The sequence below is a fragment of the Gossypium arboreum genome, chromosome 10, assembly GCF_025698485.1.
Source record: "Gossypium arboreum isolate Shixiya-1 chromosome 10, ASM2569848v2, whole genome shotgun sequence".
NCBI classification, from domain to species: domain Eukaryota; kingdom Viridiplantae; phylum Streptophyta; class Magnoliopsida; order Malvales; family Malvaceae; genus Gossypium; species Gossypium arboreum.
The window spans coordinates 115,785,030-115,799,643 of NC_069079.1; the positions used below are offsets into that span (position 1 = coordinate 115,785,030).

General features: G+C 34.5%; 1 long non-coding RNA gene across 1 annotated transcript; it reads left to right on the top strand.

The window, feature by feature from the left end:
* The first annotated feature begins 12,788 nt into the window (after window positions 1–12,788).
* Window positions 12,789–13,987, top strand: LOC108488856 (uncharacterized). Its single transcript, XR_008272699.1, has 3 exons — window positions 12,789–12,969; window positions 13,254–13,659; window positions 13,763–13,987. It is a non-coding gene; the product is annotated as an uncharacterized LOC108488856 (long non-coding RNA).
* Window positions 13,988–14,614: the final 627 nt, after the last annotated feature.

The following is a 14,614-nucleotide window of genomic DNA, read 5'->3' on the forward strand; positions in this document are numbered from 1 at the left end:
TCTCTCAATACTTTGTTTGTTGTTAGCAATTGCTCTCATGTCAACATATTTAATTACTAGTGGTAATATATTTATTAACTTTTTTTTTTTTTGTTATAAGACAATATTCTTTTTTACTTTTTATTATTTACAACTATAGCGTACGTTTTACATCTTCAAGAGTATACAATGAAGCATTTTCCTTTATTTCATAACTAGAAAAAAAGGGTTTAGGATGGGTATGCTCTAGTTTCTTTTGTTAGCTAATTGGACACATAAAAGTTGAAAGCTTATGATCCATCATTGCAGTTTTTGAAGACACCTTCATTGTTTGTTCTTGCAAGTTATTGTCTCAAATATGAGAAAACAGCGTAATGATGTCAAAGTGATAAAGTCTGTTATCTAGAGGAATTTGGCAGATATCCAATAAGAGAATGTCCCAAGTGTATGACAATTTTGCAAATGCCTCTTAGTTTAATTGTAACATTTAGAATGTTCTAATTATGAATAAGCTCTCTTATTCCTAATTAATATTTCTTATGTCAAGTTAAAAACCCTTACTGATATTGGAAAACCTTCCTTGGCCTTCATATCACCTTTCTAGTGGTTAGTTGATTAAAAAATGTTTAGACAAAATTTAAAATTTAGTTTCGTATTTAAAAGTTGCAAATTAAGTTATTTTATTTTCTTGATTTAAAAATCTTAATCTAATTGTTAAAATTGTTAAAATTTAGTTTCTGTATTTTCTTGATTTAAAATTTCTAGGTTGCATGTTGATTTAACTTTTCTTGTATAATTTGGCATACAGAGTTAAGACGATAAATTTTGATAGAAATTACTAATAATGATAATGATTGAACCAAAATTTTAAATTAAAAAGAAGAAAAAGAAAAGAAAGAATTGAATACTCTCTAATTTTAGATAAATACTGATACTAATAACATATTTTAACCTTCTAAAGTAAAGAAAGAGTATTGCAATTTAAAATGGAAGGCCTTGATCATTTAAAACATGGCAGACTCTTTGGGGGGAATAGAGGCTTTTTCACAAGCTCGTTTCACTTGAAGGAGTTGACCTGAAATTCTCCAAGGCCAACTTGTCTGATTTGACTTTTTGGGCGATTATTAAAAGGTTAAAACTGTTATTGAAAATTAAGTCAGTTCTAATCCCTGAAAGACCTTTTAATATGTTAGATTCAACTCCTAATGTTATAAAATTTTGCTTAAATGGTCTTTCATGGCCAACTATAGCACTCGTACGACCCTTTCTTTTTCTTTGTTTGCCATTTACACCCTGAATCGTTGTTTGCAGAGGTTTAGCACACTTACAACACGGATTAGAAGACCTGTAGATGAGTTTTGCAAACCCTTGATAGAAGCAAATCATGTCATGGGCATACTACAGATTCGAATCTATGATGTGAGCTGTAGGATGAACCCATAACCAATAGACCATCAATTATTCATTATCGTGGATCTTCAACCTAAAGTTTATCTTGATTAGTAATCTCCAACAGGAGAAAAAAATTGCTTGAGTAGAAGACAATATAATCCAAATATAATTTTAAAAGCAGGACGATTTGTCATCTTATCATTACTCGTTGCTACCAGCATAAATTTCATAGTTCAATATATTCTGTCTTTCGATTCTTACGAGGTTTAGTTGCCGTTTTAATCCTCAGAACCTGACATTTTACATTCACAATGTTGTTTTCTAAGGCTATCTCAAGGGATAGTCCGTTTATTATCCATATAATTCTGCAACAATTTCCATTGCAAGACTATGAATCAAACCTTCGCTTTTAGAACAATACCAAGACCTCCCTACCTGGTTGCCTTAACATCAACATGCAAGCTCAGTCAGGCAAGCTCGGCAAAAGAATCATGGAACTCGGTTGGTATTCATTGTTCTTATTCTGGGAAGAGCTTCCGTTGCTGTATCGGTAGCAAGGGTTTAAACAGAGATCGCAAGAGGATATTACAGTCGTTATTTTTGGATTTTGGTTCTACTTACCGTCCATATTTACCTCAGTTGACCGTGGTGGCATTTAAAGATGATGACAAAGATGGAAATGAAACAAAATATGATTGGGAATCCATCTTGAAATCGAAATCAAATTCGAAATTACTTTTCCAAGTCCAGCTTTTTTCTAAACTTGGTTTCTTGTGTAACATGGCATATGTGCTTCCAAATTTCAAGGTATGTTATAGAATTTTTACATAGGGATTTTAAGCAAATTTTTATATGGTTTCCTGGATTTCAATCCCTATGTTAGTCTTTGCGCTTAAAGATGTATAGTTTGAAAAAGTATGGTAATCCGTCTTTCTATATTTATGTCCAACATTCACCTATATTTAGATAACATAAGTTATAATGTTGAAATATGAAAGTAGTATTCTTAAAATAATATACATTTAGATTAAAACTCTAGTCGATACTTTAATGATCAGGGTTATTCCTCTTTCCAACTTGAGTTGGTAAAAAAAAAAAAAAAACCTAAAATAATATACAAAAAAATGACTTGATGCTATGAATTTTCAGGCCATGGATGGCCTGCACCTTTTCACATCTTCAGGAAGCAAAGCAGAGGCAAAACCCAACACTGGAGCGAAACTTGAGGTATTTAATTCAGAGGAAGCCATGGATTGTGAGCGAAAATTCCGAATACACCCATCTACGGCATCTAAAACTATGGCTGCAGCTGCTTTTTATATTTGGTTACGATCAAAGGACCTTTCATTAACGCCCGACCTTCACTCATTTCATTCATCTCCTTTCCAGTTGTTTACTTATGATGATCCAAGCAGTCATACTCTGATTTTTGTTATCCAGGTATTTCCTTTTAGCCACAAGTTACTATATTCACATAATCAATATTATAAACAGTAAATTTGGACGATAAAAAAAGGTTAAAAACCACAAAATAACATATGTAGCGTCAATTCAAAACCTTTCAAGCACCAACACTCATGTTTGGGAAGTGTTCAAGTGGTCGGGCACATATACTACAATCAAAACATATATAATCAACATTGGACCCTAATCCCATGTTCTTATTTTTCTAAAACTTCTCAAACTGCTCTCCGTGTTAATTCATATTGGTATCCTATGTCTGTATCCGTATTTATTTCAAAGCTTGATCTAACATTTTCTACGTATGATTTCTCTCTCTAGAACTTTTCCCTTTGCCTTCTCTCTAAAAACAAGTTTTTCTTTGTTGCCGACTGCCATGAGCTACTCAAACTTTTCCCTTTTTCTCTTTCCTTCCGTTCTTTAGCATATAAACCCTACGAACCTCCCCCTATCTCCTTTTAACCTCTGAACTCCAAAATGGTGGGTGGTTGGTTTCTCATCCTTTTTGTGGATCTATCCTACCTTTTCCTTGGAGCTTGACTCCTTTCTCCGGTGAGGGGTTGCCTCGGTCTTGTTCATTAGCTCTCTCGCTCTGATAAGGCCCTTTTGTGCTGTTGGGAGAGCATCATCACTGCTTTGGCCTCCTATGTCTAGTGGTTGATGTTGTTCTCATGGTTGTGGGGCTCCATCATTCGGAGGTTTTAGGTTTAGGGTTTAAGATGACATTAAAGCTTTTTTTAATGCTTTTTCATGTTATTGCCTCTTCGTCGGTGACGGGCATATCAGGGGCCGGCATATAAATCACGGTGACTGCTAAGTGGATTACAGGAGTCTAGGGTTTGTTCTCTCGTGGTTGGGAGAGAGCCTATTTTGAGCCCCAACTCTTTTGTTTGTTTTTTCGTGGCCCTTTTTCTACATTTTGATCATCCAATTTTAAAAGTTATAAAACAATGACTTAACTATTCAAAAGTTTTCATTTAAGTTATTGAACTAGTCAAACATTTTTATTTAAGTCATTGGGTTGTTAAGTTTTTTTTTTTAAAAAAATCTATTAGATTACGTTCTAAGCGACTATTCGATAATCAGTACAGCAGATCAATACCTAATAATAAGTAGAAGAACATACTTTAGATCCAAGTTGATCTAATGATCAATATTGGAGATTGGAGAAGAAAGCTGTTTGGATTTTGATTTGCAGATTCGTGATTCAAAGTTGTTTCATAAAAAAAAACACTAAACTGTAGAAGGAAGGAAAATGTGAACTTTTGATTGATGCAGGTGGCGTAAACAGAGAAAATTATACAACAATCGTTTTAACAGACTAGTAACTTAAATGAAAACTTTTAAATAATTCTGTGGCTATTTTATAATTTTTTGAAGTTAAATAACCAAAACGTAAACTTATTAATAGATTGTGACCTTAAGTGTAATTTACCTTATTTTTTAATTTAAAAAAATTAATTCACAATTTGACGTTTAAAATATGTAATTTTTCTCACCTTAATATCTATTTTTTTAAAACCAATAAATATCAAAACGTTAAAGTTTTTAGTCTAAATCTAAATTGAAAGAAAAAACATTGAGCCAATCACACAATGCCACATCAAAGGCTTGTATATTTTCATTAAATAATTTTGATTAAATCCATTTTAACATAAAAAATACATTTTCTAAAATTAAATTTTTTTAATCAAATGAAAATGATTTTTTTTTAAATTTTCCCTTCCCACGGTCTCCCTCTTCTGCCTCTCCCTAATCCATTCTCCATTTATCCATAAAAACGAAACCCAAGAATAACTTTTTAGAGAACCAACCTTTGAATGAATCTAATAAGAGTCCTTCTTAGTGAGTTACCTTTTATAACAAAAATTATATTTAAACTTTAAATTTATATATATAATAATTAAATATATAAAAATCAAATTCTTCATCTTCTTCAAATTATGGGTAGTTCTGGATAATTCTTCATCTTCATCTATATATATAATTAGATATTTTATCTCAAATAATTTTTAAAAATGGATAATTTGTAGGTTTAAGAATCAAGATTCTTTATCATAAAAAGATTTGTGTTTCAAGATTCTTATCATTTAAAAAAGGTTTCAAGATTTTTGGGTTTCTAAGATTCTTATCAAAAAAAAATAAAAAATACTTAACTCTTTTTATCACCAAATCCCTTAATTTCAACGACCCAAAAAGCAAAAACCTCTCTTGTTCTTTGGACTATATCTAACGACTTCAACAAAGGTGGGTTTGCTCAGGCAAAATCTCCTGATTTTACCTCTCAACTACTATGTTTGTCGGTTTGTTAGGAAGCTTAATACAAGAACTCGACGATTTCAATTGTGATGAACCAAGAAAAGATAAAGAATGTTGACAGAGAGAAAAGAGAGAATCTAGAGAAATTGAAAGGAGAAAGATAGAAGAATTCTGTTTTTCATTTCATAACTGATTTGCTGCCTCTTTTCGTCAGAATATAGAGGATAAGTAACCCATTACAGCTGGCATTAGTTTTCTGCTATTCTTTCCCAAAACGGTGTATTTTACTTCTACCCAATACTCACCGTTTAATTTCTGAATCCCTCCTCTAAACGGTGCATTTACATCATAACAATTAAGGAAAACAAAACTACCCTAATAGCAATTAAAGAAAGATAAACAGTAAATATTTTAAAGATGAACAGTAAATATTTTAACTCATAACAGTTAACCTCCCTTTGCAGTAGATCATTGTCCTCAAGAATCAAATTATGGAAAATGACGAATAAGATCATTCCAATCTTCCCATGTAGAATCTTCTAGAAAAGTATCTGCCCATTCTACTAAAACTTCAGTAGCAGCTGTATTACCCTTCTTGACCAACGTCGATCCAACACGCGAATTGGTTCTTTGATTAGAGAACCATCCGGATGGGTAACTGGTAATTGAACTGAGATGGTAGCTGTGCCTACATGCTTCTTGAGCTGGGATACATGAAAAGTTGGATGTATTCTGGCAGTGGAAGGGAGTGTTAGCTTATAAGCAACCTTACCTATGCAAGACTTGACTGGAAATGGCCCAAAATAAAGCTTTTGATTCCGAAATTTCTTCAACGAATGTTGTCGATAAGGTTGAAGCTTCACATAGACTAAGTCCCCAACTGTAAACTCCATATCAGAGTGCTTACGATCAGCTATCTGCTTTACTCGCTCCTGTGTTCTTTTCAAATGAAACCGCAATAAGTCATTAACAATTTTCTTATACTGAAGGCATTTTTCAATAGCAGCTACTCTAGACAATCCTGCCAAGTAAGGTAAATGGATGGGCAGCTCTTGCTCATACAGGGCTTCATATGGCGTTATATGGATGGCCGTATGATAATTAGTGTTGTACCACCATTCAGCGGAAGGTAACCAAGTGGCCCACTCTGAAGGTTTCTCCCCCGACATACATCGCAAGTACCCTTCAAGACATTTGTTCAACGCTTCCGTCTGGCCATCCGTTTGCGGGTGGTAAGCTGTGGATAAATGCAACTGCGTACCAAAGTTTTTGAACAGCTCTTGCCAAAAGTGGCTCAAGAAAACCTTGTCCCGATCTGCTACTATAGATTCAGGGACCCCATGGAGTTTGTATATCTGCTGGAAATATTCAGTCGCTACTAAACCTACCAAAAAGGGTGACTCAAAGCTATGAAGTGGTCGTACTTGGTCATGCGGTCCACCACTATCAGGATAGTGGTTTTTCCTTGGGAATTAGGGAGCCCCTCCATAAAGTCTATACTAATGGCAGCCCAAGCTTTATCAGGAATTGGTAACGACTGTAACAATCCAGGGTAAGCGAAATTATCACTTTTATAGGTCTGGCAAACTATGCACTCTCTTGTCCAACGTCGGACATCCTTAGAAAGGCCCTTCCAATAGACCATGCTGGACAACCTTTGACGAGTGGCTTGCATTCCCGAATGTCCCCCTATGGCACCACTATGAAACATGTCAAATAGTTGTCTTCGAAGGGTTATATTGCTACCGATTACAATTTTCCCTTTTCTATAAAGAAGTAAACTATCCCAAGAATATTTAGGATGATTTTGTGATTGAGATTGTAGCGCTTGACAGAGTAGTTGGAGCCCAGAATCGTGAGCATAAGACTCAAATATATGGGGCCAAATGTCAGACCTAGTAAGAGACGATTGACCAGTACATTGAAACAACTGTCCTTCTTTCATGAGAGGCCGACGTGACAGGGCGTCTGCTACCGTGTTGTGAATTCCCTTTTTGTAAGCAATAGAAAAATCATACCTGAGCATTTTGGTCACCCATTTTTGCTGATAAGGTGTGATTGCTTGATTGTTAGTAAAAAATTTTAGACTTTGATGATCGATTCAGATCAAGAAATGACGACCAACCAAACAAGGGTGCCATTTTTTAACGGCCATAATAACTGCCAACATCTCATTATCGTAGATAGACAAAGCTTAGTGAGTAACACCGAGAGCCTTGCTAAAATAAGCTATCGGTTTCCCTTTTTACTGTAGAACTACCCTAATGCCCTGACCGCATGCATCAGTTTCGACGCAAAACTGTTCGGTGAAATCTGGAAGAGCTAGAACTGGCACGCTACAAACAGCTTCTTTAAGAGTTTGAAAGGCAGATTGAGTCAGGTCCGTCCATTTCCAAGGCACCTCTTTCCTAAGGAGAGCCGTAAGGGGGGTAACTATAATCCCATAACCTTTGATAAAACGTTTGTAGTAACCCGAAAGACCAAGAAACCCTCTTAAATCCTTCACAGATTGTGGGGCTATCCAATTAAGAACCCCATCAACTTTAGACTGATCCATACTGATAGAACCAGCTGCTATGAGATGCCCCAAATATTCAATTTGGTTTGTACCAAAATTACATTTGGATTTTTTTGCAAACAACTGATGAAGTTGTAAGAGTTGAAGGACCGTTCTTAAATGATGCAAATGCTCAGGCCAATCTTTGGAATAGACGAAGATGTCGTCAAAGAAATCCAAAACAAATTTCCAGAGAAATGGTTTGAATACTTAGTTCATTAAGGCTTAAAAACTTGAGGGTGCATTGGTGAGACTGAACGGCATGACGAGGAACTCATAGTGTCCTTCATGGGTTTGAAAAGTGGTATTATGAATTTCACACATACGGACTTTATGATAACCAGAGCGAAGGTCCAATTTGGAGAAAATAGTGGCACTTCTCAATTCATCCAAGAGCTCTTCAATAACTGGAATCGGAAACTTATCCTTGATTGTGAGTTGATTAAGTTGCCTATAATCAACACATAGTCGCCAACTCCCATCTTTCTTCTTGACCATAACAATGAGAGATGCAAAGGGACTAATACTGTCCTGTATCACACTAGCCTGTAACATTTTGTGGATTAACTTCTCAACTTCAGTCTTTTGTATAGCAGGGTACCGATAGGGTCAAACACGAACCACCTTAGTTTCATCATGTAGGGGAATTCGATGGTCTTATGGTCTATGTGGGGGAAGACTCTTAGGAGGTTGAAAAAACTTCATCAAAATACCGCAGGAGTCTGGTTAATGCAGAACTTGAGTTGGAGGGTGGTAATGGTAATGCCAATTGGGTCGAAACGGACAATAGCATAGGATAGGGACCAGTGTGTAGCAAACTAAAATTCTTAGAAAATTGAGCACCCGAGACCAGTTGAAGATGTCTAGGTTGTATTCCATTGAGCACACATCATTGATTCTGGTAGTTAAATTGCATGGTCAGATGGTTAAAATCCCAAACAACAGGTCCTAAAGAAAGCAGCCATTGAGTCCCAAGTACTAAGTCACAACCTTTGATCGGTAGAAGTAAAAAATTTGTGCTGAATTGGAAGTCTTGAATTGTCCAGTTAACCGAATGATACAATCCTTGAGTAAATAATTTGTCACCACTAGCAGTGAGCACCTGTAGGCGATCTGCAGCAACTATTGGAAGCTTCAATTTCTTAGCTAATCGAGCATCAATAAAATTGTGAGTACTCCCTATATCTACTAACAAAATCACCTCCAGTTGAGCAATGTAGGCTGCCAGTCTCATAGCGTGGGATCCTTGAGTGCCTTGCAATGCATGTAATGAAAGGACTGGGAAAGAGGAAATGGCATCCGTCCGTCTCCAGTTGGTCCGAACAGTCCTGAAACTCCTCAGTTGTTGGACTCGGTAACATGTCAACAGAAGTGATCATGGGATCAATCTCAAGTTGGTAGAGTTGTGCCTTGGTACATCGATGGCCTGATGTGTACTTAGAAGAGCACCAAAAATACAGACTTCGTTTCTTCCGATCGTTCATGTCCGATTGGGACAAGGATTTAATAGGAAGTTTAGAAGAATGATTAACAACTGTTCCTCCTATAGCAGGTGTGTTAACATTAGAGCTAAGAGGTTTCGACCCTGAAATATTGGAATGGCCAAATCCAGTACCCTTGTTGTTAGAGCTAGGAAACATAGTATACAAACCCTTCATTCCATGTAGTGTGCTTCTTAGAAGTCCCTTTCAAAATGCTTTCAACCTGTTTAGCTACCAAGTATCCATCAACAAGATTTGGGGGCTTAAATAGCTTAAGATATTGGCTGACCTCAGGTTGTAAGTTGCTAATGAAAATACTCAAAGCATGACGTTCTGGAAGATGTATTTGGTTGAGAATACTTACAAAACGATCATGGAACTGGTCCACGGTGCTTTGGTGTTTAAGAGAAACGGGTTCCTCTATGGGATCCTGATAAATATTGGAGCTGAATCTTGCTTGTATTCCCCGAGCATAAAGTTCCCACGTTAATTGATGCAACCCTCCGTACCGTTATGCAAATAAATGATACCAATCTAAGGTTTTACCCTCCAAATGAAGCATAATCAGCCGGACTTTGGTATGGTCCTCGATATCTTCAGTTTCAAAAAACTGTTCTAGTTTAGACCACCAACCCCGGAAGTCAGTACCGTTAAACCGAGGGCAATCATATCGAAACTTCTTAACCCTAGTCTCCAAGGAGGAATAACGTGCAAAGTGGCCAAGTGGATCGAGATTTTCTTTAGGAGACAGTAGAAGAGAATCACGAGGTGGAAAACTAGGAAGAGATTCACCAAGGATTCTCTTCCCTTTATGCTGAAGGGTACTACTAGGACCCTCATGCTGTGGTTGATCGAGAAATTGCTCAAGCACAGAGTACAACTCAGAACGCATATCGCCCTTAAATCTTTCTTGAAACTCCTTGAGGCGTGTGTCTAGTTTGGCATCCATGTTGGTACACAACTAGGAGAGCTCTTGTTGAAGTTGACTCATCTCCTTTTGAAGTCTGGTGGTGACGCCATCATTAGCCATGAGGAATGTACTGTCTCTGATACCTTTGTGATGAACCAAGAAAAGATAGAGAATGTTGACAGAGAGAAAAGAGAAAATCTAGAGAAATTGAGAGGAGAAAGATAGAAGAATTCTGTTTTTCATTTCATAACTGATTTGCTCCCTCTTTTTGTTAGAATATAGAGGACAAGTAACCCATTACAGCTGGCATTAGTTATCTACTATTCTTTCCCAAAACGGTGTATTTTACTTCTACCCAATACTTACCGTTTAACTTCTGAATCCCTTCTCTAAACGGCGCGTTTACATCATAACAATTAAGGAAAACAAAACTACCCTAATAGCAATTAAAGAAAGATGAACAGTAAATATTTTAACTCATAACACTAATATTCCAGTCGATGCTGACATCTGCGACAGGTTCATGCCATGAAGGTCACTGAGCAATGAAAACCAACATACCATTTTTGGTTCAAATGGGTTTGAAAATCCTAACATTTGGAGAAAGATGAAGTTGGATTTATAAAAAATAATTTAATTATAATATGTTAAAAATAATTTTAAGAAAATATTGTATTGAAATAATATAAATAAAAACATATGGCATGATTTAGGTGCTTAAGTGAAAAAAAAAATTAATACCAAAATAAAATCGTGAATTAAGCCTTTAAAAAACTCAACACCCAAATTCTTTGATGGCGAATCCTCTTCTTTTAAACAATCAAATCCTTAGTCAAACAAAGTGTCGAAACCATTTTAAATTTGAATAATGGGAGTCGACTTAAAAACAAAAATGGAGTCGCCACCGATCTTTTTCGAGGTGTGATCAGATCACCTTGAGTTTGATCATTTTAATAAAACATTTTAATTTATTAAAACGATGATTTTGATCTACGAAATTCGAGAATAAAGGTTCAGGAGTCGGTTACACACGAGAAAGGGTTAGCACCCTCGTAACGCCCAAAATTGGTACCGAATTGATTAGTTAATGTTTTAACGTTGAATGTTTGAAAAGATTTTAGAATACGATCCTTTTATTTTTTTTTTAAAAAGAACACTTGAATAAATTAAATGGAATGCTAAGACCCTCTTATCTCGAAGAAATAAAATGTCACACCTAGTAAGTTAGGATACAACATTTCAAACCCTCGAAAATAAGCTTGTCTTTTAATTTTCAAAAGTCATGCACTTAAATGAAAAAAAATGATATTCGGTTATTTGGGTCAAATGAAAAATCGGAACTCAGTAAGTTAGGGTACAATCTCTCAAAATTTCAAATACAAAATATTGCATTTATTTTTTAGAAATCCTTACATCGAGAAAATAAAGTGTCATATCCAATAAGTTAGGACACAATATCTTGAATTCACAAGAATAAGCTTTCATTTGAAACTTATTTGTTTTGATTTAAGGAAGGGTACTCGATTACTTAGATTCGACGAGGAAAATCGGAACCCAATAAGTTAGGGCACAATTTCCTCAAAGCTCCCAAGTACCGAGTATTGCCTTGTTTAAAATTTCGAATAAAATGTAATGAATAAATGAAATATATTTTTATTAAAAAGGGATAATTCGATAACATAAGGAATAAAACACGTGGCAATAACATTTCATGAATAATCTAAAATAATAAGGAAATGCAAAGGAACAACTTAGAATACATGCAATAGCAGCACATCGTATATTATAAAAATACCACCATTTATAACCAATGGCTAATGAATAAGAAACCAATTTTAAAAGAAATTTCAAATAAATCACACAAATGAAATATGACAAGTTTTAAAATAAAATAAAATGAATAATGGGAAAAAGAGAATTTGGAAATATTACTAGACAAACTATACGAAAATTTTAAAACATGTAATAGATATAAGAATTTAAAGATAAATAAAAAATTAAAAGAAATAATATATTAAATAGTAATGTAGAAATAAATTTTAAAATAAATATTATAAAGTAAATAGTTTAAATGAAAGTTTGAACTGTACCAAAAATTAAAAATTAAAATAGATAATATGTGTAACACGTAAATGAAATTCAAAAATAAATAATATGCATAAAAGATTAAAAGTTAATGATATACAAAGTAATATATATATACATGAAAAACTTAATATAAATAATATATATAGTAGTAATAATAATGTATGAAGGTGTTTCAGATAGACAAGTATGCACATGAAAATAAAATAAATAAATAAAATGTGAAATCAAAATAGTTCCAAAATAATATATTAAAACAACATGTTTATTCTAAAAAAAATAAATAACTAAAACTTAATTGAGAGAAAAACAAAATCCAAGGGATAATTTATGAACAAAACAAATCATTAAAATAGAATTTTGGGCCGAAATCAAATGCGCACAAATGTTCGAGGACTAAAACCGAAAATGCCCCAAATCTCAAAATACTGCGCTAAGGGGAGGGCCAAATTGAAATAGCGTGCAGATTACAGGGACAATTTAAAAGAATTTAAAAAAAACATGGCTCGATTGAGCGCTAGCGTGAAAGAGGGGGACTGATTGCGCAAATTACTCATTTAAAGGTAAAATGCGTGTGGGTCCAGTCAAAACGCGTACTGATTCTTACCCCCCTCCCCCCAATGCTGTTTTTGTCTTATTACTCCAAATATTAAAACCTGTTTTAAAATACTTTTTGCTTAAAAACATTTTAACTTTGATTTTTAAAAAAACCTTTAAAGTTTTGAAATCCCCTTACTCTTCTCTCTGCTCTTCGCCGAAAGGCCTATGCCTAGGCCTTCAACCACCCCAAAAGTCGCCTGCGACCAGCGAAGCAGGGCTCTCAGACAGTGCGAGCACGATGCGCGGTGAGTCCCTCTCCTTCTCTCCTATCCTTTAGTTTGTGTTGTGGATTTGAATGGGAAGGGAAAAAAATGAAAAAAAAAAAGAAATAAAATAAAGATGTAGTAAATAATCACCTTTAAAAATATTCTTTGGTTGCTTTCTACTGATTTTTGCTTGAAATTTGTATACAATCTGTAACCGATTTCTCTGGAAAAGATAAAAGTAAAAAAAAAAAAAAGGTCCCTTCAAATGGATTTTCACGAGGCTTTTATAGCCTTTTTACAATTGTTTTTCTACATGTTTGTAGGTACGTGGGCGAGCACGCCTCTGACGTGCCGCGAGTAGTGCGGCCTTGGAGGCCCGAGTGGAGTGGGACGCGGAGGTCGTTGGTGGAGCGGCGGCTGTTGCAAGTATTGGGGGTTAGGGGTTTTTTGTTGAAGGGTTTAGGTTTAAGTTTTATTTTGGGGTTTAGATTTGGATTAAAATAACTGGGCCTGTAATTTGGACTGTAAAAAAACTTTTATTTATGTTTTTTTGTTTGTGGGTCTTGGGCCCAGATTAAAATTGGGCCCTACACAAAGAAATTAAACCATGCTCAATCCATTACTTTCTTGCAGGGAAAACTAGTCTTGTTTGTTCACAAATTTGTGAAACTGCACAGGATATACATGAAAAAGTTATGTCAAATGTTGAGGACTTTTTACAAACACATGGTGAGCAATCTAACCTTCAAATCTCTGGGCATTTTCTTGGTGGAAGCATTGTTGGACTTTGGGCTGATAACTAGAATTGTTGGCTGATCATAATATGGTGCAGCTGGTTGTGAATGTTGGACTCGTCATTTCGGCTATGTTGAGGCCGAAAGTTACTTGATCAATTCATGTTGGATGAGATTGGCAATACAGCGGGTTTTACAGTAATTTACATATATACTAATTTTTAATGTGGAATGGATTTATCTCTTTATCTTTTTAATTCATTGGATAATATTTTTTTAGTGATGTAAAATAATATTATTTAAATGATTAAATATAATTAAAATGTATTAATTATTGATAATTAAAATATTAAAAAAACTTAAATCATACGTGATGGTCTGATGGTCAAAGATATTCATCATCCCAGGTATAGATTGGATTCAAGTCGTGCTAATTGCGTTTGTTATTCAGACTTTGCTACCTCAAACGGATTAAAGTTTGAATAAAAATACCAAAATGTTGAATGTTATATGATTGGAATACTCTCAATTCTGAATAAATTAAATGATAATTAAATTGTATTTTATCATTATTACAAAGTGTAATTTTCAACTTTAACAAAATATTTCATTTAAGGTTTAAGCCCTCAAACTTTTTTAAAAAAATAATTAAATTCTTGTTTTTCTTTTTCACTCAATTGGGTATTTGAACTTTCAAAATACATAAAAAAGGCCCTCAAACTTTTTCAAATATATATATATATATAAGCACTGCTCTTTTTTCTTTTTTGTATTCAATTAGGTACTTGAACTTTTAAAATGTATTAAAAAGGCCCCCAAACTTTTTTAAAAAAGAAAACCAGTTAATCCCTTGCTCTTCTTTTTTTTGCATTCAATTGAATACTTGAACGACCAAAATATATAAAAAAGGTCATTTAATCTTTAACTTTAAAAGTTGATCGTTAAAGTTA